The sequence below is a fragment of the Sinocyclocheilus anshuiensis genome, unplaced genomic scaffold (genome assembly GCF_001515605.1).
Source record: "Sinocyclocheilus anshuiensis isolate Anshui unplaced genomic scaffold, SAMN03320099.WGS_v1.1 scaffold3360, whole genome shotgun sequence".
Lineage (NCBI taxonomy): Eukaryota > Metazoa > Chordata > Actinopteri > Cypriniformes > Cyprinidae > Sinocyclocheilus > Sinocyclocheilus anshuiensis.
Genome location: NW_015553483.1, coordinates 68,199 through 77,911, shown reverse-complemented (window position 1 = coordinate 77,911; position 9,713 = coordinate 68,199). Strand labels below are relative to the sequence as shown.

Below are 9,713 nucleotides of genomic sequence, written 5' to 3'. Positions count from 1 at the left end.
GTTTTAGGTAGGCGTGGCTGACTCTTAACTTTTATAAAGAATATCTCTTTGGATTTGAGACTTTAGTCTTTGCAACTTTACAGATCTTCTTTATGCACCAAGAGCTTGTAACACTCCAAAGAGAAAGGAAAAATTTAAATCGCATCATATGACCCCTTTAAAGAGGACATATATCCTTCAGTTACCTAGGCCACTATATCCAATCCCAATGAGTTATATTCTCTAATGAGAAAATAAAAGGCCTTAATAACCAGTTCTTTTCAAGTTCTTATAATACGTGAGCACATACCAAAAGCTTAAAGATGGCTTCCAGATTGTGTAAGAGGTCTAGACTAGAAAAACATATATCAGTTATGTATAAGTGATGTGAAACTGGTATTGCAAGCTTTGTCAGCCCTGTAACCACTTGTCGGATGGTCATTGGTCACTAATCTCAATTTTGACGTTCCCTCATCATGACCCACCCTGATGTCTATTTTGTACTACAGAAGATAGCTTCCCATGACTAACGAATATTATTCACTTGTGAGCTACAAGCAGTGTTATTTGTTTATTTATTTTTTTATTTTTTTGTTTACACTTTTCTTTTAACTTTGGTTTAATTTAATTTTGTAATTTTAATTCATGTTGTTACGTTTTTATATTTCTGTTTAGCGTTGTTTTTATTTCAGTTTTAGGTTTTGTTAACTTTAGCACTTCAACTTAAACGTATTTTATTTCAGTACATTTGATCTAATATTAATATGTTACTTCGGTTTTATTTTAATAAAGGAAATTATTTTGAATAGTTTTAAGTTAAAAACAACACTGGCTACATCACTCCATATCTGGAGAAAAAAATATAACAAGTAAAGAATAAGACAGTAAATTAAGTGCAAACGTGTGTGTTTTATCATTCATTTATTTTTATTTACTCCTATTTTACTGTGATTTTTATTTATTTTGAAATGGAAATTATAATTGTAACTTTCATTATTAAATTGTTTTTATTTATTCCTATTTTACTGTGATTTTCCCCCCAGATTTTTTTACCTGTAGTTTGAAATGGAAAATACAATAAAATACAAAACTGCTACATTGTGGCCTCGTCCTCTGCACTCAAAAATAATCTATTTATGAAAGGTCTCACCCTGCTCCTCATTGTGTATTGATCAACTGATTCTCTTTTAACATAACATGTAGCTGTTTGCTTAGTCTTCTTTCAGTTAAACCTTTATGCCAAGTTTATGCCCACTGTATTCACTAAGCTATCAAAGAGTTTCTAGAATTAATAACACTTTATTTGTGACACACAGAGCAACGGACAGGATTTACCAAGATTGTGCTAGGAGCTGCCAAGACATGTTCCCAGGCGTAAACTACCTATGAAACTATTGAAGGGGCGGGTATGATGTCCACACAACACCGGTTTCTTTCCTAATACCGGTCCTTTTATATAAACAACACGACGACTGATTACAAGTCATCCTCGAGTACAATGAAGGCCCCAGGTCATTTTCATGACCGTCAAACGTACGTTTCTAGTAAACTGCCATTCCCCTCCAGGCTGAGTACCTGTAACTGTAGGGCTGAGCATTTTTTAACGGCTCTGGGTGTGATGCAGACAGCCTTTAATCACAGCACAAAAGATTATTTGGATCTGAATTGCTTTCACACATGAGCAGTACTCTGACAGGCAGATGTGAGAGACGATGAAGAGTGTTAAAACACAAGACAAAAGCTTCAATGGACCGAGGTCATCTGGAATATACCAACAAGTGGAGAATAGATAGTTAAAGGGACAGGTCACACAAAAATAAAAATTCTGTCATTATTTACTAAACCCATATACCTTCCAAATCCATGTGATTTTATTTTATCAGCTGAACATAAAGGGAGCTTTTTTTGAGCTCCAAAAAGGAAATAATGTTTAAATTGGCTTCACACTTGGAAAATATAGCACGCAAATCATATTTGTTACTTTTAATGGTTTATGGTGCTATTTGTCATTTTGGATCCAGTCCCTGTTCACTTTTCACTGCGTGGAAAAGTGCAGCCAAAACATTCTGGACAATAACCCTGCTTCATGGGGAAAAAAAGAATCTTCAGGGTGAGTAAATGATGACAGAAATATCATTTTTGGTTCAACTATCCCTTTTACACTGCAACAAAACAGTCCTACTCACTGACAGTACACTAGGTATTGCGAGTAAAACTAGACTACTGTTCAAAAGTTTGGGATTTTTTTAAAGAAATGTTTATTTAGCAGGATTAACATTAAATTGATCAAAAGTGGCAGTAAAAAAGCATAATGTTTAAAAAAGTTTATATTTCAATTAAATACTGTTCTTTTGAACTCTCTCTTCATCAAAGAATCCTGAAAAAAAAATGTATCATGGTTTCCACAAAAATATTAAGCACCACAACTGTTTTCAACATTGATAATAAAAATAAATGTTTCTTGAGCACCAAATCAGCAGATTAGCTGATTTTTAAAGTATCACGTGACACTGAAAACTCAGCTTTGACATCACAGGAATAAATTACAAATAAATTATTTTAAACATTCAAATAGAAATGTTATATATATTTCACAATATTGCTGTTTTACTGTATTTTTGTTTTAAAAAATGCAGCCTGGGTGAGACATCATTCAATTTAAAAAGAAAAAAGAAAAATATCTTACAGATCCCAAACTTTAGCAATGGTAGTATATATAAAACAGAAACAAAAAAGTAAAAGTAAGAAAGAAACATATGAAAGAGTTCTAGCACATGAGTGTGGGATGTTGAGAAAACATGACAACTGTCCTCCACATTTGAGCAGACATGTTTGCGCCTAATGTGAGGAGGGAAGAAGGCAATCCATTACAACCTTCAAAAACATCAGACCTTTAGACTATAAAGAAACGGCCAAGCATTACACTCATGCCTGCGTCCTACATCCTAGTAGCTGACAGAAGCACTTGATAAAGCACTCGCTTATGTGTCCTGTCACTGGCACGTCAACAGCACCCATCTTCTTCTGTTTTCCTACATGCAGCCATGTCCTCCTGGGTGTAGCAGTTAAATAGGTAAACACCAATGTCGCAAAACTAAAAACACCAATTACAGCACACTCAACTCACTACCATCAACAATATCCTTTCATCCACAGCTCTCAACCTCTTACACAAGGAGGAACCATGCCATATCTAGTCGGTTATGCAAATCTGGGTTTAGCCCTCAGTCGCAGAGGAGTCTACCGTGTATCCCAGGGAGAGGGACGTTAAAAGAGGGAGATTAGAGCCTCCTCAGGCCCTGGGTGGTAAGACTCCAGCTGAGCAATCTAATGCTATTACATTATGCTTTTCTTATTTCAAGAGACAATTCTTGTACGGCGACAAAAATAAACGGATTTTCTGTCAAAGCCGTGAATAATCTTAAAAGAGAACGTTCCGGGTTCATTACAAGCCAAGCTTACGGCCAACATCAGAGACGAACAAAAATCACGTTTAAGAGACACGTTGGCTGTTACTATGCTTTTGAAGGTCTAAAAGCAGAAATATGAAGCTTTTTTTTTTTTGTTATAAGCACTCATATTAATTTATTCTTTCAAAAAATGGTGTTATCTGAGCCTGGGAGTTTTGTGTGAAAGTTACCACGTTTAGTGGTATTACATGGTTTTCATACACTGAACTTACTACAGAATTGTGAGCAATTCATTCACACTTAGTCCTGACTAAACTTTCAAAATCTGCTGTGCCCCATAGACTTCCATTAAAAGCAGTGGTATTTTAGTATCATTGAGCTACTATAATAGTTTTTATTAATACTTTTTTTTTTTTTTTTTTAAGTAATTTTGTTGTGCGTTTTGCCAATTTTATTAGTTTTTTAATATGTCCATGTTTTTATTAATATTTATTTCAGTTTTAGTTATTTTAGTACATCATGTTAAACTAAGTGAAAATGAACTTAAAAAATGTTTAAAAAATAAACTTTTTTTTATCAGTTTATTTTATTTCAAGCAGCGAAGATGTTTAAGGTTTTAGTTAATTACTATAATGTCTTTGATTTAAAGTACACATATTTCTCAGACAAGCACTCCAAATTATGTCTTTTCCATAGTTCATAACCCGGTCTAGTGAAATTAGAATTTTTTTTTGTACTTTTTATTATTATTTTTCTAATAATAAGGTTGACGTTTACATATAAATTTTGACTTGGAAATGAGCAAATACTCCAGAACTTCACATACACTATTTATATAAACATTAAAAGATAATGTTACATACTTGCGCATAACCTAATTAATATTCATGAGCAAAGCATTCACCATTCTGTGTCTGAGATGTCACAATCAGCACCTCAAACAGCACTGACAGTATGTCAAAGATGCATTGAACCCTGTATATTCCTTTGAGTAAGCTGCCACATTTGAATGTCTGCTGTGCAGCGTTTTACATCAAATAAAGGTTACGTAACAGACTTTGCCATTGCATTGCTCTTCAACTAATAACAACAACAAAATAAATCCCAGCCTGAATGAGAATGTTACCAAGAGGTTTATAATGTAGCTCTATTCATTCATCAGATGGGGCAAAGATGGTGTGGGAGAAACGACTAGTTGAATGAACACTGAATGTATGAGTAGATGTATTAATGTATGAATGTAGGAGGATTCATGGACTTATTTCAGGCTATAAGAGGATTGTAGAAACCTCCAGAGTATCTGAGACACAAAGACAGATGTGTATATAAGATGAATCACTGATCAAGCAAAGGTTCAAAAGACTGGTTGGTTATTATCAGTGTTAATATTGTTAGAGAAAACTAGATACAAATATAAAGTGAAATTAAAATTTAATTATAATTAAAATCTGAAACTACATCAACATACATTTCATGACTCCAAAAAATACTTGTTTTGTATACAGTCTTTATTAAACACAAAAATGCCACTATATAACAATAACACTAGACTGTGCTGAGAAATTTAAGTGTTATAAGTTTTTAAATTATACCAGTTTGCACATTTGGCAGCCCTAAAATCAGTGTTGTTATTGTTAACTAAAAAAAACTATTACAAATAAATATTTAATGGAAATAAAGCTGAAATAAAATAAAATGAAAGTAAAATAAGTTTTGAAATAACTAAATATAAGCTAAATATACAAAAAATCATATAAATGAAAAAGTCCACACAATTACTTACTAATTAAACTTACTAAGCCTATACTAAAATTAAATTAAATGAAATCTGAAAATAACAGCCCATTCAAAATATTAGTAAATAATATAATAGTATGTAAATATCAATTCCTAAAAAAATAATAAAAACTTAATAATAAAAAAATAAAACCTAGAATAAACAATTAAAAAATTGTGAACCCTATTAAAAATGAAACTGAAAAGACAAGCTGAAAATAAAATAGAAACTAAAATAACTTTAAATATTCAGATTCCAGTATTTACAGACATGCTCTAAATCGAAAAAAAAAAAAAACGTTGGGGAAAAACTGGTCAACTCTGATAGATAAATAAAAAAGCATCAGTTCTCCTGCTCCAACAGTGATCTACGAACAGCAGTCCGATTCCAGCTCGGGCCCACTCACCACCTCCGCCTAAACCACTGTAAGGGTCACTCTGCATTCCATGAAGACAAATGCTAACATGTACATTAAATCAGTGCTTAGCATCACATGCCAAAATGTGATCCAACAGTGAGGCAATGCCTCTGCAGACACATACTCCCAATCCTGTAAGCCAAGGCCAGTCACTAATGGTCTGCTTTCCCATTCCTCCCCATATAATGTCTAGGCTAATGAGTCTCCTATATCCAGATGTTCCAGAGGGTGGAGGTGGAGCAAGACAATACAGTACAAGAACTTCAACCCTGCCTCCATCCACCAGACCATTTCCTCCTCTTCTTCCACAGAACAGACTCCCAGGTCATTTATATATCATAAATCCTACATGTTATTCTCATATGATGTCAAGAAAATCTTGTCTCATTTTTTTCTTTTTAAGTATACTTAGATGAGGTTTGTTCAAATATAGAATATTTGTTTATGACCGTTATCTTTACTTTCCAGTATAATAAAAAAAAACACATCCCCAGGCACCGAATCCTGTCTTGACAAGATAAAGGTTCATCTGAGGTCTGCTGAGGTTCACTTGGTTTCTTTTTTTGTGGCCTCAACTAAACCTATTATCAGATCTCGGCAGAAGCGACTCAGCTGCGCCAGTCAAAATCATCTGACAGGCTGTCTGAGGTGGCATCAAGTGGTCACATAACTTGCGACACAACTACTCATATTTCGGTACTGTATCAACAGTCATATAAATTACATAACAGTATCCTGAAAGAACTGATGATTACTGATCATTTTAAGGATTTAAAGGGATAGTCAACCCTAAAAACGACTTGGATGATTTGTTTAAGCCAATGGGTTCCAAAAACAACACTGAACCCCACTGACTTTCATTGTATGGATATTTAGTATGGATATTCCACAGATGAAATAAAGTCATATAGGTTCATAATGACATGAGGGTGAATAAATGATAACAAAAATTTCATTTTTGGCAAAACTATACCATTTAGACAACACAACAACTTATTCTTTAGTTAATGTGCAATGCACTGACTAGTGAATGACTAAATAACAAAGTTAATCACAGTCTTTTAACTTCTCTTGATCACGCCTACATTATGCACTTATTTCTTGGGCATGAGCATTACATTTGGATCTGCATAATTCAAAATGTGGGCCATTTGTAGGCCAGTTTTCTGAGCCATAATAAAAAGGACCGTTGCATAATTTATACAGATGTCACAGAAAACTATCTGGAGTATTTATTCAAAAGGCATCCGGTGTGCTCTGTAGGCACCATTTTCCTCTCATTTATTTGAATTGTTATTGTTAACATCACAAACTTCAAAACAAATGCTATAAAATGAATAACTAGGTCGTCAAGCTCTTTAGTGTTTTAAAATATTTGACATATGAATGTGTCTTAAATACCTTAAAACTGCCTTGGAACAATAAGACGTGTCAGACAATGACGACCATACTTTAATCTGCTTCAGTGGGTCTCAACTTGTGGGTCGCAACCCAAAAACGGGTCACAGGTCTGTTCTGATCATGGACAGAAGGGAAAACAGAAAGCTAAATGCAAATACTATACTGAAATTAACCATATAAATGTGCACAACTTTTAAAGGGAGGAAAAAAGCTCCCCATATCTTTTGTAGCTGACATTAAAGTCTGTGTCCAATCATGTTTTATGGTGCAAAACATTTTACATTTCCATATGCCAACCCAGACTTGTTTTGTGGTATGAGAAAATTCTATAAAAACCTATATAATATTATAATATTACTCAAAAAAAAAAAAAACAGACTACATTAAATACAGGTTCATTTGCAGCATAAACATAGTTTGTACCATTCATACTTTTCTGATAACAAAAACATTAAGAACATTTTTGTTTATTTTTGTATAATAAACAATTGTTCCACTTGATTCACAATGTACAAATCTGACTCCTGAAGTAAAACTAGTTGACGAGTATCTAGTATGCATTCGGATTCAAATGACTTCTATCCAAACTAACTGAGCAAACTTGGGCTAAGTACTGATGAACCCTAAATATCTCAGATAATGATGTTTACGTCACGCAAAACAAACACTAAAGAACCGACAGGACTCTTTTGTGGGCGAGCACGAAGAAACACTACCAGAGGATGTGCCTACCAGTACACTTGATTAAACCGCTATGAATGCGGGAATATGGAGCATAAAGGACTGCATGCAAAATAGACCTGTGGCGAGCTCGGCTTCCACTCATACTGTAACAATTCATGCAAGCAGGAGAATAACATTTGACAGGCGTTTGAATTTATAAACGAGTCCGGCGAATGCACAGGCCTGTGGAGCTATTACGAAATAACTCAACTCCCACATCTCCAATCTGTCCCCATAAGGCACAACCGCATTTTAAAAAACCGGGCGATTTGTGGCTTCTGTGTACAAATGCTGATAATGCGAATGTTTCATTAGCGCGAGTCTGGCTGAGGATAACCAGGACAGATGTAACAATCACAGCACAGGTGATAGCAAAACTGCGCAAATACCCTCCTCGGCATATTTATTTATTCCAAATCAATCCTGCAAACCTGAAATAATCATACTGCTGCCCATATTGGGAGTCGAAAGCAGCAGCCCACGCGTAGCTTGGTCACTATCACCAGGCCATGTCTCGAAAACTTTACAGACTGTCTCCTAAATGCATGCATGGACAAAATAACACGTTTAATCGTGGTTACTCACCTTCAATGGCTCTGGTGGGAACTACAATCTCTATTGCAAGAACTAATCCCAGGTAAAGCAATCCAACAGTCAACATGTTTGCATTGCAAAATGGCATTGCCTATGGAAATATCACAATTGTTCACGTAAAGCTGGATTCAAACACCTCATCCAAACCTCACAATTGTCCGCCGTGGTCTGTTGTTTCTTGCGCCCTCCGACACGCTAGCAAACGTAGCTGAGCAGACAATAATGCACAGCAGACAATGTGTCATTAAAATCTATACATAAAAAAGCTTTTCCAGCCTAAAAAGGGGAGGTGTTGTACAATGGCACGGTCATGTATGTTGCTTACTGAATAACAGCATGCAAACAGAGGTATGTGGTGTCTTTAAAAAAAAATCCTAAAAATCAAAGCGGTCTTCTCTGTGATCAAATTATTCCTTTTACAAAATCAGGATAATACAAATGCAAGATCGTCCGTTGGCGGTCCTCGCTGCAAAAAATAAAAAAGGCTCCTCTTTTCTGAGCCCCACCGCTTCTGATGCTGGTGGTTACAATTTTTAGAGTGAAGGGGAAAAAGTGGAGCCTCTACTGGACTGCTGCATGACGTCACCCACCTCGACAGAAGTCCAAAAAAACTGAAAGCCCTACGCGGCACTGGGCTCCTGCGCATGCGCAGCTCAGCTTACGAATGACCATTTGTTTTGCCCCTCATTCGGTGGAAACTGACCCCACCACGCAGCCATCTTGGCTCTATACTTATGACTCAAAGTAATTCATTTGTATTAATTGATTAGCTTCATGAAGAATTGCTTTTGGCTAGATAATTGTTTCAATTAAATAATGACGTTTTAAAATTCAGGTCTTGTAATACATACCGGCTTATTACTGTAGTTTTTTTCTTCAGCGTGGGTATGATAACTTGGATGAAGAACAAAAAAAACGTAAATAATAATAATGCACAAATTTAATACTAAACAATAATAAAACAAATTATTATTATTAATATTATTAGCATTATTAGTCATGGACACCTCTGAAGAAAGTTAAGGTGGCTAGGATTCCCCCTACATTTTAATGCACTCGTTTTTATTTTTTCAAAACTGTACAGTTATTGATCTATTATTAAAGCACACTAAACTGAAATTGGTTAACTGATACAGAGAGTAGCTGCGTAATAATTAGGGTTAGCTATTTGTTCTTCCCCGCTCTATTTCTCCCTTTGTTCATTTTCAGGAATGATTTCTTTTGTCTGTTATCTTAAACCCTAGTGACATGGTTCTATCTAGTGGTCAATAATGGCTATTGCATGAGCGGAGTATAATCAAGACTCGATGGGTGAAAAATTCTCATTCTAAGAAAATGAGCATTTGTAAAATCAGTTCAAACAACACTAATCATGATGGTAAGTGGTAAGTTTCTTTTTGTCGGCCTTTTT

At 35.0% G+C, this 9,713-nt stretch overlaps 1 pseudogene; it reads right to left on the bottom strand.

Annotated features, from left to right (window-relative positions):
• The window catches only part of LOC107668339 (low-density lipoprotein receptor-related protein 1-like), a 138,025-nt pseudogene extending 129,196 nt beyond the window's left edge, over positions 1 to 8,829 (bottom strand).
• Between the last annotated feature and the right edge of the window lie 884 nt (positions 8,830 to 9,713).